The following is a 25,069-nucleotide window of genomic DNA, read 5'->3' as shown; positions in this document are numbered from 1 at the left end:
ATTTTCACCTGGTTAATATCATTTTACCTCTCATGCAGCCTCTACTCCAGTTCTGAATATTTATTCATATCCAGTAGCACTTGAGAATGTGACCACAGTGATCCATGAATTTGTATGAAATCGATTTTCATGTAAAGGAGGCAGTGAATGTAAATAGATCTCATACATATTCATCGTGTTAATCCTGGCTTGGTTGCAAACCTTGAGGCCTGGATTTGAGGACCACTGACCTATGGTATAGAATTGTCCCTTTGGCTCCTGAGAGAATGAGGCTAGATCAGTTCAAGATCTGTCACATGCCCTTAGAAATCCAGGGGATCTTTTACAAAGGCGTGCTAGCATTTTTAGTGCACGCTAAACGCTAGAGACACCCATATATTCTTATGGGTGTCTCTAGCATTTAGCAAATGCTAAAAACACTAGTGCGACTTAGTCAAAGGACCCCCTAGAAACTGTGACTAAAAAGAAAAAAAATCCTAGTGGTCCTTTTATTAAAGTGTGCTAGCTTTTTTAGCGCATGTTAAAAATGAGTATTCGCTAAATGCTAGAGCCCATAGGAATATATGAGTGTGTCTAGCATTAAGCACACAATAAAAATACTAGCATCTTTCTAAAAGACCCCCCCTAATTTCTTAAATTTCAGAGATTTCTTTTCTTCTGTGCACCGGACATATCTAATTCTGATGAAGTTTGCAGTCAGTGAAGGAGACAGAGACCCTAGCGTGGATGTTCAGAGAAAACACAATTATGTAGCTAAGCTGTTCAGTTATTCCACTCAGTTATACAATCAAGCTTTCATATGCTTGGCCTCCTAGAGAACAAAAAAATTCTAATAACATGGGTTACACGTTATATTCTTACTCTATTTTTCAAGTTATGTGATTTATGTAAATGATATTGGTATTTGCATATAACTTGCTGACATCTATTTCCATGCTGCAAAATCATGTTCTTATTCTGTGCTAGAATCTGATGTATAGCATAAGGGCCTTTAAAAAAAAAGGGTTTAGATTGCTAATTCTTAAAAAAGAAAAGACAATATTTCTTGTTCAGGCATTGTGCAAAATCTAGGTTATTTAGAATCATAATTATAAATAGTACCTCAATTCTGAGCCACAGATAATCGCCTGGATCTGACCCACTGCATTCCCAAGCCATAAAAAACAAAGGTTCGACTCCTAACTGATTTCCATCATTCAGGTGTGATTTTAAAACCACAGTAGTCAAAATGGGGTTGGGGGAGGGGGCACATGGACCATTGCTCCACCAAATCTTTCCAGCCAGCTGCTATCTTCAGTTAGCCTGCAAAGCAATGGGAGCTCAGGGTTGGCTTGTCCACCTAGGGTGCAGTTTAGGAAGTGGCATTGGCATGGTCTCCAGCATCTTTGCCCTGCAATGACAAATGAAAGCAAGGGCGTCAGTAAAAACAGGAGAGAGGCCACATAAAAGTGTGGAGGTGCACTTGATCCCCACGGAAAAAAGTCCAGTACAAGGCAGGGAAGGAGTGGGGAAGATAGGCTGTTTCCAAACAGGGAGAAAGACGTATGGTTAAAAGAAGTTTATTAACATGAAAAAAATGACTCAACACAATCGTGTTTCGGCGCCGGAGCGCCTTCTTCAGGAGTCTACAAAATTAAATATGAAAATGAACATAAATAAGAGAAAAATAAATAATACATGTGGCGGGGCATAATCGAACGGGGCGCCCAAGTTGTCATGAGGGCGTCCTTGCAGGACGGCCCCGTAAAAAGGCGGGGCAACCCGTATTATCGAAACTAGATGGACATCCATGTTTTGTTTCGATAATATGGTCGGGGACGCCCAAATCTCAACATTTAGGTCGACCTTAGAGATGGTCATCCCCAGTTTTCGGCGATAATGGAAATCGTGAACGCCCATCTCAAAAATGACCAAATCCAAGTCATTTGGTCATGGAAGGAACCAGCATTCGTAGTGAACTGGTCCCCCTGACATGCCAGGACACCAACCGGGCACCCTAGGGGGCACTGCAGTGGACTAACTGATGCACTAACTGAATGGAAAAAGGCATGCAGTGGTCACTAACCACCTCTCACCCTGAAAAAAACAACTTTGAAAACTTTTGTCTTTTTTTTTTTTTAGAGTATGGGTGAAGGACCTTCTTCACTATGCCTCCGTCCCTGCGACGGCAGTTGGGGACGTCCTTCGCTATTTATTTATTTAGATTTTGCTCACACCTTTTTCAGTAGTAGCTCAAAGTGAGTTACATTCAGATACAATGGATATTTCTATGCCTCCGTCCCTGAAGACGTGGTGGATGCGGAACTGGGGCGTGGTTATCAGCCGAGGAGAGATGGGTGTCTTTAGCTGATAATCGAAAAAAAAGGCGTTTTTACTGCGATTTTGGGTCACTTTTTTTTAATACTTTTTTTTTCACGAACAAGTTCCAAAAAAGTGCTGCAACTGCCCAGATGACCACTGGAGGGAATCGGGAATGACCTCCCCGGACTCCCCCAGTGGTCACTAACCCCCTCCCACCAAAAAAACCCCACTTTAAAAACTTTTTTTCCAGCCTGTATGCCAGCCTCAAATGCCGTACCCACCTCCATGACAGCAGAATGTGTTCAATCCTCTCACAGCCTTTCCCTGGGTCAGATGTGGCTCTCGGGTGCAGTACAGGGTCACATCAGCATTGCATTGTGGTGGGTGTAGGGTATTGGGCTCCGTGATTTCATTAGCTTGTGTTACAGTCTCACGATGTTGGTAGTTGGTAGGCTCTTCTCCCATGGTGCTTTTCTCCCTGCCTACTGGGTCAGAGTGTGCCCTGTTGTGTTTCCTGTTGTAGTCCATGCGGTAGTGGCCATTTTTGTAAGCCAGTTTTAGTTCCCTTTCCTGTGTTAGTCACGTTAGACAACTTAGTTCTTCCCTTGAATGTGGCTGAAAGAGGGCATTGTACAGCATTCTGCCAGCTCTGACCTACTGCTCATCTCAGTACCAGGGAGACTCGTTGCTAGTGGGGCACAACCTCTGATCTGCAGTTAACTGTGAGTAAAGGCGGTTATTCCAATAAAGGACATTTTCGGAGAGATTAGTCTTCAGGTGTCATCTGGTGTGCCAATATTTTATAGCAGCAACCAGTCCTAGAGGCCTGCGTATATGCAGGTCTCTGGAGCACTTTTAGTGGGTACCGTAGTGCACTTCAGCCAGGTGGCCCCAGGCCCATCCCCCCCACCTGTAACACTTGTGCTGGTAAATGGGAGGCCTCCAAAACCCACTGTACCCACATGTAGGTGCCCCCTTCACCCCTAAGAGCTATGGTAGTGTTGTACATTTGTGGGTAGTGGGTTTTGGGGGAGGGGGGTTGGGAGCTCAGCACCCATGGTAAGAGAGCATGTGGGAGCTTTTTCTGAAGTCCACCGCACTGACGTAGTGTGCCTAGTTGGTGTCCTGGCATATCAGGGGGGCCAGTGTACTACCAATCCTGGCCCCTCCCACATCCAAATGGTTCGGATTAGGACGTTTTTGAGCTGGGCGTTTTTAGTTTCCATTATTGCTAAAAAAAAAGAAACACCCAGCTCAAAAACGTCCATTTTTTCGAAAATTCGGTTTGGCCCGCCCCTTCACGGACCCGTTCTCGGAGATAAACACCCATGGAGATAGGCGTTTCCGTTCGATTATGCCCCTCCACGTGTATTATTTTTCTCTTATTTATGTTCATTTTCATATTTAATTTTGTACACTGCTGAAGAAGGTGCTCTGGTGCCGAAACACAACTGTGTTGAGTCATTTTTTAAAATGTTATTAATAAACTTCTTTTAACCATATGTCTTTCTCCATGTTTGGAAACAGCCTATCTTCCCCACTCCTTCTCTGCCTTGCAATTTGCTTCCTTTTGCCATTGCAAGGCAGATCTATTTCCTCTCCACTCCTCCACTGTAGTCTCCAACATCTCTCTCCTACCTAATCCCCCCCCCCCCCCCCACCATGGTCTCCAGCATCCCTTCCTTTTTTGTTCCATCCCTTTCTTTACCTCATAGTGTTCAGTCTCATGATTCCAATCCCCTGAAATGGCGACACAACAGTCAGCATCTACATAAAATGTATTATGATCAACGCAAGGCCATGAGCATTTGTGCCTGCTCAAGGCCTGACAGCCCTAAACGAAAAGGGGTCCTTTTAGAAAGGCTTGCTGAAAGATGGCCTGCGGTAGTGTAGGTGCAGGTTTTGGGCGCGCGCAGAATCATTTTTCAGCGCACCTGTAAAAAAGGCCTTTTTTGCCGAAAATGGACGTGCAGCAAAATCAAAATTGCCACACGTCCATTTTGGGTCTAAGACCTTACAGCCAGCCATAGACCTAGCAGTAAAGAATTTGGGCGGTAATGACCTATGCGCCCCAGAAAATAAAAAATATTTTTCAGATGTGTATATTTATTTATTTATTGCATTTGTATCCCACATTATCCTACCTATTTGCAGGCTCAATGTGGCTTACAGAGTTTGGTTATGACATATCGGATGTGCGCCAAAAATAAAATTACTGCAAGAGCCACATGGTAGTCAGGCGGTAACTTCATTTTGGCATGCATTGGGCGCGCGCAGGCGCCTACGCAGCTTAGTAAAAGGGGCTCTGAGACTCCAGCTAACTGAAAACTTGGAAATTAGCTTCAAAGCTTAGAGAATGAACTGTGGTTGGTAACAGAATTTGATTATAAGTTTTTGTAGAATTATTAAATGTTGTATGTAGAGATTTTTACCTTCGTGCATTTATTGTTTAGGAGAAAGCCGTTTTTATTATTATTGATTTCTTTCTAGTCACACTGTTATTTCACAGTTCCCTATCTGGCCCAGCATAACACAAACAGCTCCTTTGTTTTTTTATTGCACAATTTATTCTTTAATATATATTGGTTTTTACCCTGTAATCAGTAAATCCTACATTCATAAATATAACTTTTCATTATATTTGCAATTTTAATAATGTAACTGGTGGTTCATATAATGTAACTTTTTACAATACTTTTGCTTTTTTTTTTTAGTGTGCAGCAGTCTGGCTTGATTGTTATTAACAGTTTATCATATTCTTTTGGGGCCCTGTTTACTATGCCATGCTACAGTCGTGATTTTAGCGTTATAACGTTAAGAGAGACCTATAGGAATATATAGGTGTCTCTAGCATTAGTGCACGCTAAAAACACTAGCGCACCTTAGTAAACAGGGCCATTAGTGCCTCTTTTACAAAGCCACGCTATCGATTCTCAATGTGGCAAATGAGATGAAGTTCCTATGGGCTTCCTCTCATTTGCCACACAGGAATTGCTAGCGCGGCTTTGCAAAAGAAGCCCTTAGTAACATGACTCTTGAATATTTGTCTTAGCCTTGCCTTTATTGCATTTTTTCCCTTTTGGATTATATAGGGCTCCTTCTACAAAGCCACGCTAGCAATTCTGGCTTGACAAATGCAACAAAGCCCATAGGAACTGAATGGGCATTGTCACGTTTGCCATGCCAGAATCACAAGCGTGGCTTTGTAAAAGGAGCCCATAGTCATCCATAGCATTTAGATGTATAACATTTATTACTCTTTGGGCCACAACCATAATTAAGCTTTACTTTGTCTGTTTATATGTAGATATATTAATTGATTAAAATGTTCATCTTGTTAGGCCAGTTTACAATATTTTGTAGTTGAACTTTACTCTTTTTTTTTTGTCCTGGATTTGTTTCTATTTGTTCTGTAGTTCCTTTCTGTTTCAGTTTTATTATAAACTGCCTTGATTGTTCCCTGAACGATGGTATATAAGTGCTTCAATAAACATAAACATTTGATAAGCAATATTCCTCTCCTTCACCTTCAAGTCTAAGAATTCCATTTTTGCACTTCCTTCTGTCACTAACATATCTAAAACCATCCTACCCCTCCCTCCACATTTCACAGTATTATTATATTTTTTTCCTGGTTAGTTTTTCAGCTTCTCTTAACTTTTCCAAATATTATTAATTGTCTTCCTCTTTCTGCGATCTCTTGTAACCCACCTGATATTCAAAGAGATTTAACCAGGCAGGAGAACCTCCTGCCTGGTTAAATTGCTGGTGTCCACCTAAATGCTGATATTCATCAGTGCTTAACCAGATAGTACCACTATCACCCCTAACTGTCCCTGTCCTGTCCAGTTAGTGTTGGGTGGTCTGTGGGCGGAGCCATCCCTTGAAAGAAAGACTAGTGCTGTCCCGAGACTTCACCACCTCAGAGGCCCCCTGGTCCTACCCTAAAGCTCCCTGGTAATCTGGGGGTATACAGGAAGGAGAAATACCCTCTCGCTCCTGCCTGTTGCAGGTCCAGACTCAAAATGGATGTATTTTGGATTCATTCTGTGTCCATGCCCATTTAATTCATAGAGTGGTTCTTTTACCAAGCTGTGGGGGGAAAGAGCCCTGCGGTAGCAGTGGGGGCCATTTTCCCCACATGCCAGGGCCTTTTTTACTGCAATAGGTAAAAAGGCTCCTAAAAAATGGCTATGCGGTAAGATTAAGGCGGTGGTAAGGGCTCCCACAATAACCTGGATGTAACCAGGCAGCTTGTGGCAATGCACGATTACTGCCGAGTTAGCACTGCACTATAAAATACAAATGTTCATGTGTTGGTGGCTGCGTTGGGCCAGTGGTAGTTTCGGGTTAGTGTGTGGTAAGCCCACGTTGGGCTGACGCTTTGTAAAAGGGTCCCTTAGTGAACACAAACTGAAAATGGTCTCAGGAGTCACATTTTCCTTTCATCCAAAAGGAACGCACATTCCTAGCAGTTTAGTGGGTTGGGGTGGGAGTAGGATAGCTCTCAAGGTGTGTTATTGTAATAGCACTAACACACCTTTCATTACCATAATACATGTTAAAATTACCGTGGGTTACATAGTAATGAGATGCAAAGCATGCAAAGACATGTAGAATAGCACATTACTATGTAAACTCACGAACACTTCCACTGCCTATTGTCTGAATTCTGCTGCTCACCGGAGACTGTCTCTGCTTGGAGTATTTCTGTGTTCATAGTTCCGTACTGCAGAATGGGTCAGTGATCCCCAAAAGTCCTTTTTTCTGTCTCCTATCATCCTTCTCTACCTCCTTCTTGCGGCTTCTGCATTGGCAGCAGGGTCGGCTTAACTATTAGACTAGGTGAAGCTCTAGTCCAGGGCACCAAAACACTCAGCCTCTTACCTCACCTGGTCTTCAGGTTAAGCCTATTCTTCCTCCCCCCCTTTCACGGGTCCGGTCTCTCCCCTTCTCTTTTCCTCCTCCATATGGGTCCAGCACTGATCCCTCATCTCTCTCACTACTCCACTATCCTGTAAATTTTATGTTGGTCTGACATAAACTTTACAGGACTGTAGGGGAGTGAGAGAGGTGAGGAATCAGTGCTGGACAGAGGGAGAAAGAGAAATTGGACTGGGGAGGGGGTGAGGGGAGAGGTGCTGAATCTGCAGGGGGGGAGAAGAGAGGGGGAGCCAGAAGTTGGGTTACTATATGGCTCCAGAAAAAGAAGGACAGATTGAGCCAGTGTAGGTTTTACTTCCATTGCTTTCAATGGAAGCAAAACCTGGACTGGATCAATGTGTCCTCCTTTTTCTGGAGCCATATGGTAACCCTAGCCAGAAGTGATGCGATAGAGGGGGGGCACCCCAATAAACTTGACTCAGGGTGCCACTGTCACTTAACTGACTCTAATTGGCAGTCTCCTCTGTTGGTGCATGGTCTAACCAATTTTGCATTGTAGAAGGTACTGACCAAGGTCCTCTATATCTTCTTAACCCAAGAAAAAGGCAGGGGCTTATTTTCAAAGCACTTAGCCTCCCAAAGTTCCATAGAAACGTATGGAACTTTGGGAGGCTAAGTGCTTTGAAAATATGCCTCAAATTTGTGTCCTCCTTCTAGGTGTTGCCAGTATTCCAGGCTATTAATATCATGCAGTTTATGAAATTTTAAGATGAGCATTTCCCCAAATAACTTGGTTTGCTATGACAGGCTGAAAATTAATAAAAAGTTATCAACTTACTTTCTTTTGTTCTATTTATATTTTATTACTTTTAAAATAGACTAACATAGCAACCACACTCCTTTATCCAGGCTGAAAATTTTAAGACCTATTTCAGACATAGCAGGTATCAATTACCTCATTCCAAAGCAGTTTGTAAGAAATATAGGACCCAGCTCAAAGGCGCTTCAAAAGACTTTTGTATTGTGAGTTTGACCTTTTGAATTTTGATTGATTGATATTTTTAGGTGCCTTTCACTCAAGCAATAGTGTTTGCTAAGCTGCTCTATCTGTCTGCCTGCCTGTTTGTCTGTCACAAACAAATCTCTGCTTCTGATAAGAGCAGGAAAAGTTGGTAGTGGGTGAGTCCGGCTCAGCCATCACAAGAGGTGCAGCAGGGACCCTTATGGCAGCATTATCTTTAATGTGCTGACAAGGAGCCCATTCCATACCAATAAAAGAAGGAAGAAGGTCTACGGCCACAGTAAACAGCAATGGTGGCTGCCAGTAGGGCTAAGGAAGGAAGAAGGGGCACAGTCACACTGCTATGATGAACAACTCCAATGCCTGCTGCCAGGACTGAAGCTGTCTTATTAGCTGAGGTCAGGAAGTGCAAAAAAAAAAAGAGGCTGGACACTTTGGTAGGTAGACAGAAAGACAAGAATAATAAATGGGGGAGGCCATGGAGATTAAAGGATATTAAGAGAACACTTCCTCTACACAAAAACATACACATACTATTTCACAGATTCTATATATGGTGCCCAAATTTCTGCTGCCAAATTCAGGGCTGCCGAGAGACTGGGACGGGTCTGGGGGAAGGCTGCCCCCGGATCCCCGCTCCCGCCAATGCAGCCCCCCCCCCCCCCGAGGCTGCTGCTGCCCCCTCCGAGGCCGCCATGCCGCAGTCCCCAGTCTCCACCCGCCCACCCCCAGCCCCATCAACAGTCCCCCTCCGTCTACCACCAGGCCCCCTGCATTCAAATTACAGCGCCTCACCTCTTTGTGAAAGCGCAGCGGCAGATCGCCTCCCTTCGGGCCTTCCCTCCCTGTGTCCCGCCTTCGCAGAAACAGGAAATTATATCAGATGAGGGCGAGACTCAGGGAGGGAAGGCCCGAAGGAAGGCGATCTGCCGCTGCGCTTTCACACGGAGGTGAGGCGCTGTGATTTGAATGCAGGGGGCCCGGTGGCGGACAGAGTGGGGCTGTCGATGGAGCCAAGGGGCGGCGGTCCCCCCCTTGGAGGCCCAGGGAATTTTGTCCCCCCTGCCCCCTCTCAGTGGCCCTGTGCAAATTAATCGGCTAACGAGCTCTTAACCATCAATAATTGGGTACCATCAACCAATTATGAATGCTAATTGGCACTCATTACAATGGCTGCACACTATTCTATAAGACACAGCACCTAACTCCCATAGTGCATATCTCAAAAGGGGGTGTGGCCATCTGAGGGGCACTGGCATGTCAGGGGCGTTCTGAAAAGTTATGTGTGTAGTTAGCACCTAACTTGGGCACCAGCATTTACAGCATATTTCAGCAGGCGTAAATCTGACACCTAAAGTTAGGCACAGAAATCAGCACTAAGCATGATTCAATAAAGTGCCAATTTTCCCAGCGACAAATTTTGAACACCATTTATAGAATTTCGCCCCATATCACTCAGAGATGCCTCTAACAGCCACAACCTCTGCCACCTAACGAGTGTACATGTTACAACTTGTTTTCTTTTTAAACAGACCAAAACTATTTTATGAATCATACCCTGCTGGGATAAATATGCAAACCTCTGTTTTCTTTTTTTCTTCTTATAATTAAAAAGCTTTTGTTTATATTGGAAAGATAATATCAATTATTTCCTTTCATTATGTTACTAGAAAAATGACCATTGCATTAGAAAGATATATGATGAGGAGAAGCCAGGGTTTAAGATTTAAAATGGCTGAAAATAGCACTGTGCTGTAAAACCTTTTTCTAATATATTGTATGCCATATCAAACATATAAATGGCAAGAGGCGTACTCACTCGCAAATGCGCAGTAGAGACCTCTCTGTCCCACCCCCGCGTCAATACGTGATGACGGGGGCGTCACAGAGAGGGAACCTGCGCACCTGCGAGAGAGGGAACCGCCGTCGCCACCCGGAGTTGCCGCCGCCACCCAACCTCCACCCGGCCCGGGTACCTGGCTTCACTATTCAAACCGCCGGAACGCAGCACACAGCTCATCTGAGCTGCCGTTGGCCTTCCTTACCTGCCTGTGTCCCGTACTCACCAACGTTATGTCACACGAGGGCGGAACACACGCAGAGAAGAAGGAAGGCTGACGGCAGCTCAGATGAGCTGTGTGCTGCATTCCGGCGGTTTGAATAGTGAAGCTATGTACCCGGCCCGGGTGGAGGGGTGGCGGAGGGGACTCCGGGGGGGGGGGGGGGGGGGGCGGCGGTGGCGGCGACTCTGGGGGGGGAGGGGCCGCGGCGACCCATCCGGGGGGGGCTTTCAAACCCCCCCTTCCTTTACTAGCCCGTTTTTACGGGCTCAACTGCTAGTATTTAAAGAAATAAAGACATAAAAACATACTGCTATGCTGTGACATTATAGCACTGTTTTTTTTCCCCACCAGACTCTTAATCTGCTCCCAATCTGATCCCAGTCCATAGTAAGGCACGACTCACTTATGTGGCCTTGTGTGAAAAAAAAAGTTTGCTGATCTCTAGTTTAAATAAATAGGAGAAACACTTCAGAAGTTTTGTATATGGTGGCAATCCTCTCAAGGTTATTCTGAACAAGAGCAGCAGGAATATAAAAAAATCCATCCTAAAATGAACAAATTTGATCTACTTAGGGAAAATTATGTATGCGGATGATATCATGATTTTAATCCCAGTAATAACAGAAGTTGAACACATGATATCTCAAACTGAAAATTGTATGATGATAATAATGTCTACTTGGATGTTTAATAATTGTCTAAAACTTAAACAGCAAGACCAAGGTGGCCTTTTACTAAGGTGCACCAGCGTTTCTAGCTCACGCTATCAATCAGCTGGCACTAAATGCTGAGATGCCCATTATATAGTAACATAGTAGATGACGGCAGAAAAAGACCTGCACGGTCCACCTAGTCTGCCCAACAAGATAAACTCACGTGTCATTTTTTCTGTATACCTTACATTGATTTGTACCTGTCTTTTTCAGGGCACAGACTGTATAAGTCTGCCCAGCACTATCCCCACCTCCCAACCACCCGCCCCACCTCCCACCACCGGCTCTGGCACAGACTGTATAAGTCTGCCCAGCACTATCTCCACCTCCCCACCACCAGCCCTGCCTCCCATCGCCAGATTCTGTGTATGGCGCCTAAAATTAACGTGTGGTAAGCAATTACACCTAAGCTATTCTAAATACCACACATAAATCTATGCGTGGTATTTAGAATACCGTTAGGTGTAGTTTATGCGACTGAATCTATGAGCATCTATTTACGTCAATGAAAAGCTGGTATAAATCCCTGCGTAGAGATTTACATGCACTAGCCCATATTTTATAACAATGCACATAGATTTTGGAATGTCCACAATATGCCCATTTCCACACCTTTAACCATACCCCTTTTTTGCCTGTGCACATTAGAATTTAGGCACAATACATTATAGCATACGCTTAGCAATGTACATGTTGCAACCCTACCTTGTTCTTCTGGCAGCAACCATATTGGAAGGATCATCTGAAGGGCAGCCATCTTGGAAGGATCGTTTGAGGAGCAGCCATCTTAGGTAGCTCACTAGGAGGCAGCCATCTTGAGTTCTTTTGGGCGTGCCCTATAGGAGCTCTTGCCTCACAGCTGAGACCAGGACCCTCTGATTGGAGGCCTATTTAAGAGCTGGCCTGAGCCTCCATCTTTGCTTTGGCTTCTATGATTATAGAGGTTTGGTGCTCGCATCGTGTGTTTCACTGCTTACTTGACTGCTGATACCTGACTACTTGGACTGGACCTGACTACCCGCTGTGTTGCTGCCTGTCTTGACCTTTGGACCGGACCTGACTACCCGCTGTGTTGCTGCCTGCCTGCCTTGACCTTTGGACTGAACCTGATTATCCACTGTTTTGCTGCCTGCCTTGTTCTTTGGACTGTACCTGATTACCCGCTGAGTTACGCCCACCTTTATCACTAGCCAGGTCATTGACTGCCCAACCCCGTCCGGATCCCGAAGTCCTGGTGGCCACCTGCACCTGGGGGCTCAACTCCTGGGGAACGGTGGTCACTTCCCAGGTGAAGCTAGGGGTTGTCCGGCTGCCTGACTGAGTGCGGCGCTGCTCTTCATCCACTGTGCTCAGTCGTGGCACAAGGGCTCACTACTCAAGTCCTAACAGTACATATGTAAATTCTAATTTTTGCCAATTAATGCTCATTATTGCTTGTTAAGAGCTGTTAACAATGCTTAACACCTTGTTAAAACAATCAATCTATGCACGTAGTTATAAAATATGTTTGGATTTATACCTGGAATTGCACATAAATCTAGGCACACTATATAGATTCTGGGGGTATATTCCTATGGGTGTCTCAGCATTTAGTACCAGCTGATTTCAGCATGAGCTAAAAACACTAGCGCACCTTAGTAAAAGACCCCCCCCCCCCAAGTTTCTTTTAATTAGCCATAAGGATATTTCACTGAAAACAGGTTCTTTAGTACTAAATGGTTTAACCTATAAACTAGAATCATCTTTGAACATTTTAGGAGTTATTTAAGATCAAAATTTATCATGGAAGACTCAGTTAAATAGCCTAGTAAAAAAAATGCTTTTAGCTTGTGAATAATTTAACATGTATACAGAGGTTCTTTACCCAAGCTTTAATTCTAACTAAATTCAATTATTGCAATATCATATATCTTGGTTGTGCAAAACACCTACTTAGAAAATTAAGAACTATACAGAATATAGCTATTTGTTTCATTTATAGTCTGAGAAAATTTGATAGTCTCTCCATATAATGTAAAGTGATGTGGTTGCCGTGTTAGCCCACTTTTAAAGCTAATAAATAGAAATAAAACAAAACATAGAAAAGAAAATAAGGTGATACCTTATTGGACTAACAATACATTTTTTGATTAGCTTTCAAAGGTAACCCTTTTTCTTTTTCAGATCTGAAATAAGCAAATGTTGACAAAGATTAGTATATATATAAGTGAAATACAAAAGCATTCTAATGACATTCTCACAGGAAAAGAGTGGGATGGGTTAGGTGACAAACAGGAGGGCCTGAGTGGATGAGAGACAGGGAGAGATGAATAGTAGATAGGATGCAAAACAGTAGAATTTTATGGTTTAAATGGACTAGAAAACCCAGATCTTTGTTAAGTCCTGTCAGATGGGGGTCAAAATATTTTATCATTTTGACTTCAAAGGTCTTACAGCCCTGGATTGTCTTAGTTTCCTTTTAGTATTCTCACCATAAAAACATTGATGCAGTGTTCTGGTTTGTAAAGTGCTGTCCCACAGAAGTGACATCCTGGTCGGCACTGGCATTTTTCATATGATGTCTAAGTAGATTAAATCTCGTCTTTAGCACCCTTCTTCACACTTTTTACATTAAATCCCATATATCGCATTTGAAGATGAGCATGTGAAGGAGTCCCTTATGCTGAATATTTTTCCCATGTGAATGACTGTGGGATCCTGTGAAATGTGTTGGCATAGTTTGCAGCTGGATATAGTGCAAGGATGTGTGTCACTCTCTTCTTTTGAGTTTCTTCGGGAGCTTGCTTTTCACTAGTTTGTGTAGCTGGGTGGCTGTCGGAAGGCCAGCACTGGTGGGGGTGGAAATATCTCTTTCAGTGGTTCATTCTTCTGGAATAGTGGTTGTAACCACATAGAGGTTAAAAAAAAGTGCCTACAAACTTTACACTTCTGCATACAGTTTGAAAGTTAACATTAACATTACTATGAATTTCTATTTCGCTCACACCTAAATTTAGTTCAGGGCAGATTGCATTCTAAGTAAATACCAGTCCAGTTTCTGGGAGCTTACAAATGGAAAGAAGTAATATACAATATATATATATATATATTGTAACTCTTCTTTATTGGTTCTAACGGAAAACAATTAGAACATATCAGAGAAGCAATACTTAGAATAGTTGAATCAATATTTCAATAAACAAACATAACCCCCAGAACACCTCCACCCAATCTCCTGCTACTAGTCTTTATAATCAAGTGTTTAGTAATCAACTTCTGGCTAATAGGGTTAATGTAGTCCAAAATGGCTCCCACATTTGAGTAAAGAATCTACCTGCTAGATAGTCCAGATCGTGCACTTTGTAGTGTAGCCAGTCTCTGTTTACATCTGAAACGTATCGTCCGGTCTAAGTGTAGCTAAAAAAAAACTATATATGGAGATATGTACATCCTTAACAGGAATTTATCCTACCCATCTTCAAATCTCTGCTTAAAACTCACCTCTTCAATGCTGCCTTCGGCGCCTAACCACTCGAGATATATAAAATACCCCAATCTATCCACCCTATCAGACTAACTGTTCACTCGTCCTCTAGATTGTTCACTTGTCTTTAGATTGTTTTCTTGTCTTTTAGATTGTAAGCTCTTTGAGCAGGGACTGTCCTTCTATGTTTAAATTGTACAGCGCTGCGTAACCCTAGTAGCGCTTTAGAAATGCTAGTTAGTAGTAGTAGTAGTAGTATACTGAAGTTCTCTATAAGTAATATCTCGTAAAATATGACCACTTTGCAGAATATAACTTTTAAATCATTCACATGTTAATTGAATATTCAAGTCTGTGTTCCCTTGATTCACGTAATGTTCATAGTCTAATACTGGGACACATTCTTGTAGTTCTTTATGATTACACTTAAGTGGCATCAGATTTTGAGCGTCCAACCAATAAGTCTCAATCAATTTCTCATGAGAGGACAAGGAAAGCACACCTTGAGGAAAATAGTGCGAACATAATGACTTAATCTTAATATGCACCTTTTCGTAAATTACTTAAGACAGCTTTGTTTAGAAAACATGTGGTCTCATGCTAAATTTGGATTAATTGAGATCTACTTTATTGTATTAAGATTATATACTATTTCTTTCCATTTGTAAGCTTCCAGTCTACTGGACTGGTTTTTACTTAAAACATAATCTGCTCTGAACTAAATTTAGGTGTGAATGGAATAGAAATTCATGGTAATATTAATGTTAGTGTTAATTTTCAAACTGTATGCAGAAGTGTAAAGCTTGTGGGCACTTTTTTACCTGCCTTCTGTAGCAGGTTTTTGCCTTTTCACTTTATTCCTATGGGCCCTGCTGCAGATAACTCAAGCTAATCTTTAGTAAAAGACCCCTTCAGATTTTGGAATATTGACTTTGTAGTATAGAGCAGAAAAAGACCAACTGATACATCCACGTTCCTCTATTATTTTGTCAATGGAGATCATTTCTCTAGAGCTTTGTGTATGAAATGTTCTCTCTTTCATAAAATGTTTAATATTTTTCATAATAACTTTGTCATTTTGACATATTTATAAAAACAAAAGCAACATGCACTATTATAACTTGAGAAACATGAGACAAAATAAAGAAACCAAGGTATTTTATTCCCTTCTTATACAGTTTCATTAAGGAGTTGAGTCCTAAAAGTAACACTGCAAAATTTATGGCCAAAAGTTTGGTGAATAAAAATATTGGCACGCTGCTTAAATTAACATAGTGCAAGAAAAGAAAATTAGAAGGGAAGACGTTTGTTTTATTTGAAGGGTTCTCAAGAGTGGAGTGCATTCCCATGGGATATACAAGGCTACATGACTTTTCAAAGAAAAATTGCAGAATGCTATTTTTCCAAATTATTAATCAGAAATTCCAACTGTCTAGAGTGGATGAGGAGAGGGTAAGAGGAGTGTTTCAACTGTGCTGGAGACAATGAAGTTTCAATGTATTTTATTATAATTATTCAAAATTGTAACAGATAATTAGTTGTCATCTCTCAGATGGTTCCAGTTGATCCAGAGCACTGCAGTCAAACACCTATATGGAGCAAGTCGATTTGAACATATCTTCCCTCTTTGTGCAGCCCAGCACTGGCTCCCAGTCATGTACCACATTAAATTTAAGATTTTTACTTCTCACTCACCATGCTTTATTCCTTATGATCTCTAATGAAATGTTCACTCAATTCAGCCTCTCTTCTCAGTAAACAACCTCTCGGGTTGAGTGAGCTTTGAAACCATATGCTGGTCCGCTTATGCTATGGGGGGTTATGTTGGCATGTGAGTGTGAGAGGGTTTGGAAGTATATGGAGGATCGTTGGCTGTTTGTGAAGGACACATACTTTTTCCTCCTTTCATTCTCTGCTGCATGCCATCTCCCAGTGACAGCAGAACATACTTTAGCTTAGAAGGGTCAAAGAAACCAAACTCATAATATGCACCCTCCCTCAATCTCTTTGGTTGCTCATGATGTTTGGGCAAAATGTTGGTAAATACATGACACCTGTGGCCCACCCCATTCCATGCTCCATGCTCTCCTATACTCCTCCCAACCCTTTCCCTTTTCTATCTTTCTCTTTTCCCTCACTCTTATGTCATATTCTTTCTTATTCTCTTCTAATATCAACTCTCTTTCCTCCGGCTATGCCCCCTCTTCCTTTGCTTTTTTTTTTTTTTACTACTTCTTCATTTCCTTTTCCAACCCCCTCTTAGCTAGGCCATTATTGCCTATTGCTGTACTTTGGGTGGCAGGGACTGGGTTCTTTTGCTACTACCACAGTTCAATCAAGCTGCTGCCATCAGTCTTACATTCCTTCTCCTTACTGACTGAGGTGCAGATGCTTACAGATGGATGGGCAAATAGACAATTGGACATATGTCAAACAACAGGTGGCCTCACATTTTTATGAAACATATGTAAACATGGATGATAATATATGTTTTCTGATGGTAAATTAATTTTTGAATAAATACTGTAAACAATAATAACTAGTGAAAATTGTTTCTTATGTGAATTAGTAGACATTTTGAATAAAATTGGTAGATAATGGTTGTCTTGAGCTGTCTGTATGAAGAAATAAAATACAATAGTTTAGGGAGAAGGGTTTTGTAAATTTGATGCTTACAAAAGCTGTTACATTCATAGCACTGTAAAAACTGAAAATGTACAGCAGCGAACAGTGTCAGAGAAATGGGAAGGAGGTTAGAAGAAGCAAAGTAACAGTTTTATATCTTTCTTACACTGTTCTACCAATATGCTTCAACTGTTCTCTGCAGGGTCAACTTCTAGAAGCGAAGAGGGTCATTCTGGCACCAATTCCATTCAGTCCATTCTGTTGAGACTACCGACAGTACTAAAAATTAGTATTTAGTGTAAACTGCGATGGGGGGGGGGGGGGGGGGTTGTTCAGCAATATGGACAGCTGTATGGTGGGAACTTGATGAAGACTTGAAGATCAACCACCAGGGTGGAGGAACGTTGAACACTACAAAAAGTAGACAGGACAGAAGGAGTAGCGTAGTCAACATGACACTTCTAGGAAAAACACATGGGAGAACTTGATGAAGACCATCAACTCATTTCATATGAGTTACCAACTGGCTTTCATGAAGTAATGATGTTTGATGACTTCCAGCCTCACCTGGATTTGAACTGGTACCATAGAAAGAAAGAATCTGGAACCTCATCTAACAAAGCATTGATGTTATTTTAACAACGTGTGTTAAAGTCAGTCATACTTATATATGCATTATATTCTTAGCAGCAGATTAAGGGCCCTGTTTTCTAGCCTTTTTAGAGTACGCTAAGCATTAGTGTGCGCAAACCATGTAGATGCACATATTATTCCTCTTAAAGATGTATTACTGCCAGAGGCGTTTTTGCCTGACATAGACTGACATAGTGGAGGAGTAGCCTACTGGTTAGTACAGTAGACTTTGAGCCTGGGGAACTGAGTTCAATTCCCACTTCAGCTCCTTGTGACTCTGGACAAGTCACCTAACTCTCCATTACCCCTGGTACAAAATAAGTACCTGGATATATGTAAACCACTTTGAATGTAGTTGTAAAAAAAAACCTCAGAATGGTGGTATATCAAGTCCCATTTCCCCTTCCCTTTTTAGCTGTATCAAGGCATACCCCCTGAAAAATAAAAGTAGGAATTAGATTTTAAAAACTATACCCATGTCCATCTAGCTAACTAAACTCCTATTAAAAGATAAAAATGTTGACAAAATTAAAAAAACTAATAAGAAAAAAATTTTGATAGTAAAATTGTTACCATATACCTATGAAGAGGTGGGTGTGTAATTCTCACTAAATGAGATATGTGTCAGTGACTGCCACCTCTGAGGTTATGGTATAGTTATTCCATGTGGGAGATTTGATTCTTGATGATAATTGAAAGAGTCCCCTAAAGTGTTTGGTGTCTCTGGGAGGTTTACATAATATTCCTATGGGCATCTGCATGGTTAGCACATGCTAAAAACACTAACACACCTTAATAAACAGGGCCCTAAGTTTATCTTCACTAGCAAAGAAAGCTTGAGGCACAGACAAGTTGCTCTGATGGTTCTTTTATGATATCTTGGAAGCAATATTTAACCTAAGTTATTAACTTCTAGTATTTATTCTGTAATTTTCGTTGTAAATGGCTATTGTAGTAAAGCATACACTCAGTAACAATAATTATATTACCTCTATAATGCACTGCAAATGGTATAACACATCAGAAGCCAGCAGTGCCATTTTGATATCCCTATAGGGATTTCTCTAATTTAGGGGAGATTCAGAGTTTGCTGTAGTTTAATCATGCTGAAAAGGTTGTTATGAATCGTGCTTAGGAAGCTGTCCTTTTTAATAAGCCTAGTCATCTTGACCTCCAGGAAAATAAAGCAAGAAGTAACGTTCTTGGGAACTATTTAAATCTTAAAAGAACTGCTATTTCTTGTGGCATTTGGGAATCTTCAAGAAGCAGTCAACTGCAAAGTTTCTACTTCAGAGCTGTCAAATATTTAAATGGTTTTCTTGTTAACCCCTGACTTCACTTTTCCTTGTACATTACCATCTCCCTCTTAAACTGTGGTCTCGTCTTGAATGCACTGTGATATATCAATATCTAAAGCTGGCTTTGCTTGTCTTCTTTTCATGTCAAGATCTAAAAACTTAGAAACGGAGGCTGAAAGCATGATTTTTTTTTCCACTAAGAACATTATGCAGAAGGATTCTGGAGTCTTAAGTAAGATCAATTTGACAGCTTCCGCTTAGCTCTTGGTGGACTACAGTTTGACTTATAAAACTATTGCAGGTTTGGTAAAAGCAAACTTCTAATGCAAGGTCACAAGGTGCAGAAGGGCACTAAACAGCTAGTTCATAATGCATAAAACTGTGTCACCACCATCCAAGGACTTTATTGTTATTTCCTTGGGGAAGACATTCAATTAAACCTAAAACATCTCATTCATATTCTTCTGATATGTATTGTGTATCACCAATGCAGGAAATTAGATGAATGTGCATAAGTACATAAGTAATGCCACACTAGGAAAAGACCAAGGGTCCATCGAGCCCAGCATCCTGTCCACGACAGCGGCCAATCCAGGCCAAGGGCACCTGGCAAGCTTCCCAAACGTACAAACATTCTATATATGTTATTCCTGGAAATGTGGATTTTTCCCAAATCCATTTAGTAGTGGTTTATGGACTTGTCCTTTAGAAAACCGTCTAACCCCTTTTTAAACTCTGCCAAGCTAACCCCTTCACCACGTTCTCCGGCAACGAATTCCAGAGTTTAATTACGCGTTGGGTGAAGAAAATATTTCTACCATTTGCTTTAAATTTACTACACTGTAGTTTCATCGCATGCCCCCTAGTCCTAGTATTTTTGGAAAGCGTGAACAGACGCTTCACATCCACCTGTTCCACTCCACTCATTATTTTATATGCCTCTATTATGTCTCCCCTCAGCCGTCTCTTCTCCAAACTGAATGGTGATGAATGGTGTTGGTAAAACAGGCTTGAAACTCAATGCAAAAGAAAAATCAGCAAAATAAAACATAGCAGAAAAGAGCACTAGGATACTCCAAAGGAGGAACATTTCTAAAGACAAACATGGTGGGGGGGGGGGGGGGGGGGGCATTTGGATGTGCTTGGGGATTTCACCAGCCATCATTGACTTAAAGTGAATAAAACCAAAATAGAAATGTTTTCAAATTGATTCAAAACCCTTGGCCAACAGGATACTGCCTTTTTAATCTGGCAAATGTTCAGCTCTGGGATAATCCTAGATTCAAATTTATCCCTGGAGAGCCATGTTAGGGATAGGTGAAAAATCTTTGAATGAAACGAAGTTAATAGAACATCTCCAACTGGTTTGGAACCTTGTGATTTTCTGATTTCAAGTTAGTAATGTAAGCCAATGTGTTAAATCAATTGGATTATTCATTCTACATAATTCAATCTACCTTGAAAGACAGTAGGAGAAACTACAGATAGTACTAGCTAAAAAAAAAAAATAATAAACAAGAAACAAAAAATAGGGAGCAATGGATTGTTTTCCAATTCAGAATCCCAAGTATCTATATTGGTATCTGTAAGCAAGTGAGGGAATGAAAATAAAAACAAATGTTACTTCAGTAATAGTACAGATGTACAACTAATACTCAGCAGGTACAAGTTGCCACCTGGAGAAACAAAACAAATAACTCAAACATGCACAGTGATGTTGGAGGTAAAAAGAAATATTTGCTTAGCTTCATTTAGTATATAAATGCAGCCACTTTCTCTTGAATACAGACATTCATTCGGCGGAGCCCCACAAGCAAAAGAACATCCTCTGGTTCCCAAATTCCTAGCACTTGGTGAATTCCAAGGCAAGGCTTTGCACTCATGGTTTTTTTTATGGGGGGGGGGGGGGGGGGCTTTGCTTTATACATTTATTTCAGACTAATAAGGGATTGTGTCTCTACTTGATTGGTATAAGGAAAGGTGTTTTCAGTCACCAACTACTTAACTGAAGGCAGCTCTGTGAATCATTACTTACCTTTCTGTGAATCCTTAACTGACTGTCTCTCTCCCTACATTCCACCTTGATTCACAGAACTCTAGTAATCATCATTGTGCCATAATCATACAGAGCGGAAAGGTTTCTAATGCTGATTCAGTACATTTAGAAATACAGACTCCTATTATCTTAATAAGAAAGAACACACACCAGATACTTGTGAATATCATAATGAGGTACATTAGTGTTACATCTCAGATGGCCAGAGGATTGATAAATTGGTTAAATTTGCATGACTCAAAACTAGTGGTATTGCAGAGTTCTATTCTAACCTTGGAGACAATACATAAATCCATGGAATCACTTTCTATTTTCTTGGTGAAGGGTAATAGTAACTTGGAAGTAAAGTGTGAACATTTGGAAAATTCTATTCATAGAAGAAATCTTCATTTAATTAACTTTCCTAGGATTCCAGGTATTTCTGCCCATGACATATTCAAGTGTTATGGGGGAGATTCTATATATGATGCCTAAAAAATCAGCATGGAAATCAGTGCTGACATGTTTTAAGTGTATTCTATAAGTGATGCCTAGATTTAGGCATGGTATATAGAATACGCTTAGTTGATATCTCAGCACCTAAAATTACGTGCCTCCATTTACACTAACAAAAATGTGGCATAAATCTTGGCATGTAGATTTAGGCACATTGGGTCATATTCTATAACTATACATATACATTTCAGAATGCTCAAGAAATTTTGCCTCCACATGTTAGAAGTTAGCTGCATTGAATTACAGAATGCACTTAAGACCCCTTTTACCAAACTGTGGAAAAAAGGGGCCTACACCGGCATCAGTGCGTGTTTCTCATGCTCACCGAGGCCCCCTTTTACCGCAGCGGGTAGAAGGGAAGTCTCTCTTTCCTGCAGGAAATGGCCATGTGGCAAGTAAAGCACATGCCACATGGCCATTTCCGGGGGGAGGCCTTACCACCACCCATTGAGGTGGTGGTAAAGGTTCCCACTGTACTCCGGAGGTAACCAGGAGTGCATGGCACTTCCCGATTACCACCAGGTACACTCCAGCGCAATAAAAATAAATATATTTTTGTAGTTCCAGATATGATGGTGCACTAGGGGTGGGAAATACTGTCGGGCTGCAGTGGTAGCCCAGCAGTACTTCCTGTTTAGCGAGTGGTAAGCCCATGTTGGGTTTACTGCTGCTTAGTAAAAGGGGACCTAAGTGAGTTGTGCGTGTAAATTCTAATGATTGCCAATTAGTGCTCATTATTGCTTGTTAAGAGCTGTTATCAACACTGTCCTGTAGCAGGCATGTGTCAAGTGGCTTTCTACATATGTAGGTCATTACTGCCCGGTTGCGTGTGAGACCTTACTGCTAAGTCTATGGCTGGCGGTAAAGTCTCAGACCCAAAATGGACACACATCAATTTTGATTTTGCTGCATGTCCATTTTCGGCAAAAATAAAAAAGGCGTTTTGTATAGGTGTTCTGAAAATGGATATGTGTGTGCCCAAAACCTGTGCCTACACTAGCAATCTTAGTAAAAGGACCCCAGAATATAGAATTTGAGAGCTATGCTCCCTATATAGCAGGATCCAGCTCAGTTTTCTGGTAACCTCTTATAAACACTGAGTCCATTAAAAAAGTATAAGTCGTGGGGCAGCAGACCACAAGTTGGTCTGTGCAGCTGATGTTGCCAATATAGGGCTGCCCTTCTATAGTTAGCTGTAATTTCCTTACAACAAATAGGAACATATTTTGGGATGTGCATATCCCTACTGAAGATAAGTTGGAGCAGCATCAGAAAAGTCAGTACCACAGGGACACAGATGAAAATAAGGCAACAACAAAATTTTGTTTCATTTTTCTTTCATTTTGGGCAGGGTCGTGCCAACACGGTAAGCGAGGTAAGCATGGCAGGAGGGTGCCGTCCTCTGGGGGGCGCCCCGCCGCACCATGCTTACCTCACCCTCCCGCTCCCATGTCCCAACTGCCCATCCTCTTCTCCCCCCAACAAGATCCCTTTTAAATTTACCTCCGTCCTGCAGCGAAGGCGCAGCGTCAGTGAAAGAGGCGGCACTCCCGATGTCTCTACTAGTCTTCCCTTCGCTCAGTGTTCCGCCTTCTTTTGATGTCAAGGAAATGACGTCAGAAGAAGGCGGGACATTGAGCGAAGGAAAGACTAGTAGAGATGTCGGGAGCGCCGCCTCCTTCACTGACGCTGCGCCTTCGCTGCCGGACAGAGGTAAATTTAAAAGGGATCTTGTGGGGGGGGGGGGGAGAAGAGGGCGGGCAGTTGGGACATGGGAGCGGGAGGGCAGGGGAGAGAGCAGCGTGGATGGGAGGGCAGCGATCATTTTCATGGGGGGAGGGGGCACGTGCGCTCCAACTGTTCATCTGTGGGGCGGCACTGGGGGGGGGGCCAACTGATCTTCTGCAGGGGTGCGCCACAGACCCTTGGCACGGCCCTGATTTTGGGGTCCTTTTACTAAGGTGCACTAACAGATTTAGCACACTTTAAATGATAAGATGCCCATAGGAATATAATAGGTGTCTTATCATTTAGCACATTCTAATCATTACCACGCACTAAACCCATTATCACACCTTAGTACAAGGTCGTTGTTTGCCAATGAAGTATCTGGGCTATGAAAGTGTAAGGGGAAAGAGAAGCTCAGCATATTTACTTTTTAACCTAGGTAGTCTGGAGTCAGTGGAGGATTTAGAAAGGAGCAACATCAATCCCTTGCAAGCAGGTTTCCAACTAGCCAATCCCAACTTGTCTCAAAGTGAAATTAAAGAAGAAGCTATTACAGTCACCATTTTCTAATCATTTATTTATTTGTTTATTTATTAAGACTTACTATACCAGCTTTAACTGCCACATTCGCTTGTGTGAGAGCTTTCAGGTAGCAAACACACAGGTTCAGAAGCTTCTTGGAGTTCAGTGATAAAGAAAAGTTTTAGCACACACACACACACACACAAAAAACAATAGTCCATTTAGCCCAGTGTCCTGCTTCCAACAGTGGCCAATCCAGGTCAAAAGTACCTGGCAGAATCCCAAGTAACAATATTCCATGTTACCAATCCCAGGACAAGCAGTGGCTTCCCCCATGTCTGTCTCAATTGCAGACTATGGACTTTTCCTCCAGGAACTCGTCCAAACCTTTTTCAAAACCAGATATGCTAACCTGGAGCCATCTGTCACTCTATTAGTTCATCCTCAATGTTGTGCTGCTTAGTAGATACTAGGTACTGTAAGAGTAAGTTTATAAAGACTTTTCCAAATAGAAAGGCCTTTTTATACATTGAAGTCCTTGTATAAAATTGTCCACTGGTATATATAAATATAAATACGGGGTGCCAACAAGATGCCATATACCTATACTAGCTGTGTGTGGTCATTTCTAGAGGTCTAGTTTGGGCAAGTAGGGGTGCAGCTATGATGTGACATTGTATTTTATAAAATAAGTGAATACATGCGTAGTATATGTGCTCATATTTGTACCTGTTTTGGAGCAGATGTAAATGTGTGTGTTGGCATTAGGACACTACTGGGGCTGAATCTGGGTCCCTATTCTATGAAGGCAAATAGATGCAGGGCCAATGGGGGGGGGGGGGGGATTCTCCAGGCCCAGTCTTCAAGGAGGAGCCTAGCGTTGGCAAGCTTCTTCCTGCCTGCCTGCTTCCGGGTCTGTCTCTCTCTAGCTCCTGTGTGCCAGGAGGACCTGGATGATTGTATTAACAAGATAGCCCAGGTTATTGCATTAATGCAATCAAACGGGGCCCGGCACACATGAGCAGGAGATGACAGACCAAGGGAGGAGCTGCAGTCAGACTCAGGAAGGTAAGGGGGCAGGTGGGGGTGGTGGCCCAAATGTGGGGGCGGTGGCTCGAGTGGGGGTGGGCATGGCGCAGCAGCCCAGGGGGGGGAAGGGGAAGGGTAGGCGGTGGTCCTGCCACAGGCCTGGCTGTGTCTCTCAGTGGCCCTGCTTAGATGTTTATGTTGCTTTTATAAAGTAGGTTTCAAATAGACTTTTTTTTTC

The sequence above is a fragment of the Microcaecilia unicolor genome, chromosome 5 (assembly GCF_901765095.1).
Source record: "Microcaecilia unicolor chromosome 5, aMicUni1.1, whole genome shotgun sequence".
Classification (NCBI taxonomy): Eukaryota; Metazoa; Chordata; class Amphibia; order Gymnophiona; family Siphonopidae; genus Microcaecilia; species Microcaecilia unicolor.
Note: the sequence above shows the minus strand (reverse complement) of the source record.